Raw genomic sequence first — 2,350 nt, forward strand, 5'->3', positions numbered from 1 at the left:
CTGTAAATCTAAATTTGTTCCAAAATATTAAGATTTTAAAACTATTCAGTTGTTTCTAGATAGTGTACTTCTTTGTACTTTTTAAGTTCTTATTCTCTACATTTTCTAGAGTGGATATGCATTATTTTTATAATCAGATAAGCAGTTCATTACATAGTCATAAGTTAAACTCTGATTAAAGTTAACATAGTGCCTAAGAGCTGATTCTATACTTTCACCGTTACTGCCCATCAGCTGTATATGTAAAGTGAATGCAGAATGCTACCTGCAAACACTTGCCCATATGAGCAAATATTAAAATCCCAGATGACTCTGTTAAGGAAAATGAATGACACAGTAGCTACTTAACTTTTTAAAAAGGCTCCATCTCAGTGCTGCGGATGCCAGACATTAGGCAAAACCAGAAAGGTACTAGGCTCATTCATTGGACTTACTGAGAAAGCCAGAGAGGAAGAGAAAGAGAAAAACAGGAGAATGAGTGAGTACAGGCCACAAGGGATTAATCCAATATATGGGAGGATAAATATCAGTTCATGGACCTCAAGGGAAAATTTTAGGAAAGACTACCATGTTTGAGAAGCCCACCCTCTACATTCTAACCAAAAGGTTGGCAGTTTGAACTCAGTCATCGGCAACCTGCTCCCATAAAGATTACAGCCAAGAACACCCTATGGGGCAGGTCTACTCTGTCACATGGGGTTGGAATGAGTTGAAAATCAACTCAAAGGTACCTAACAACAACAACCCTCTATATCATATTTCTTTAGCCCTAGCTCTGCATGATCCTTCTACCATTATCAGTAATTCTTAAGGACTGAACTACGTCCCAAAAAAACGTGTGTCAACTTGGCTAGGCCATGATTCCTCATATTGTGTAGTTGTGATCTCATGTAATTTTCCTATGTGTTGTAAATCCTAACCTCTATGATGTTAATGAGGCAGGACTCAACCTACAGGACTAGGGTGTATCTTGAGTCAATCTATTTTTTTTTTTTAATAATTTTTATTGTGCTTTAAGTGAAAGTTTACAAATCAAAAAAATATGGAACGCTTCACGAATTTGTGCGTCATCCTTGTGCAGGGGCCACGCTAATCTTCTCTGTATCGTTCCAATTTTAGTGTATGTGCTGCCGAAGCAAGCACGAGTCAATCTCTTTTGAGATATAAAAGAGAGAAGCAAGCAGAGAGACAGCTGGACTTCCTACCACCAAGAAAGAAAAGATAGGAGCAGAGTGTATCCTTTGGACTCAGGGTCCCTGCACTGAGAAGCTCCTAGACCAGGGGAAGACTGACGACAAGGACCTTCCCCCAGGGCTATCAGAGAGAGAAAGCCGTCCCCTGGAGCCAGTGCCCTGAATTCAGGCTTCTAGACTCCTAAGCTATGCGAGAATAAAATTCTGTTTGTTAAAGCCATTTACCTGTATTTCTGTTACAGCACTAGATAACCAAGACAGAATTTGGTATCAGGACTGGGGTGCTGCTCTAACAGATACCTACAATGTGGAAGCACTTTTAGAACTGAGTAATGGATAGAGGCTGGAAGAGTTTTAAAGTGTATAATAGTAAAAGCCTGTATTGCCTTGAAGAGACTGTTGGTGGAATTATGGACATCAAAGACAATACTAGTGAGGGCTCAGAAGGAAGTGAGAAGAGCTGTAACACCAGAGACAGTGCAGATGGCAAGAAGCGGACGCACAGACAAAACAGCAGCAGAGCCAGGAGACTGGCGTGAGCTGGTCCAAAAGCCAACCCACAGAGCAATGGAGCTGAGTGCCTTCAGGCAGGAGGCTTCCTGGTGGAGTGGGGTGCCTCCTGGCACTTATCAGTAGAGCTGAAGAGTTTATAACACTTGCCCAAGTAGGGCACAGGCCAGGCTGGCCCAAGAGGCCTGAGGAACCAGGAAGCAGAAGCTGAAGAGACAAGGAGCACAGGAAGCAGAGCTGCCTTAGTCTCAAAGGACAGCGCCACAACCTTTGGAATCTTAAAGAGTGGAATTATGACCTGCTGGATATCAAAGGGTAGAGTATGGCCTCTTAAGTTTCAAAGAGTCAGATCTTCACTAACGGGGTTCCAGAGTATGGGCTACCTTTCACAAGTACCAGCAGAATCTGTTGCCCAAAGCTGAGGGGGTGAGGCTGCCATGCCCAAGGGGCAGGAGAACGGGGCCTTCCAGGGCTAAGGGGGTAGGGTAGCCACTCAGACAAACCAGGAGAATGGGGCCAAAATTCAAGGGAGCAGAGTTACTGTCCCACGTGGCCTGGAAGGCAGAGCTGAAGCTCAGGGCCATGGGGCTTCCAGCTAGAATCCAGGGAGTATGGCCAACACCCAGAGTCTGGAGGGCAGGGTCATT

At 44.2% G+C, this 2,350-nt stretch overlaps 1 non-coding gene across 1 annotated transcript; it reads right to left on the reverse strand.

The window, feature by feature from the left end:
- Positions 1-1,036: 1,036 nt before the first annotated feature.
- On the reverse strand, positions 1,037-1,143 carry LOC111750134 (U6 spliceosomal RNA). Its single transcript, XR_002785287.1, has one exon. It is a non-coding gene; the product is annotated as a U6 spliceosomal RNA (small nuclear RNA).
- Between the last annotated feature and the right edge of the window lie 1,207 nt (positions 1,144-2,350).

The sequence above is a fragment of the Loxodonta africana genome, chromosome 14 (assembly GCF_030014295.1).
Source record: "Loxodonta africana isolate mLoxAfr1 chromosome 14, mLoxAfr1.hap2, whole genome shotgun sequence".
Classification (NCBI taxonomy): Eukaryota; Metazoa; Chordata; class Mammalia; order Proboscidea; family Elephantidae; genus Loxodonta; species Loxodonta africana.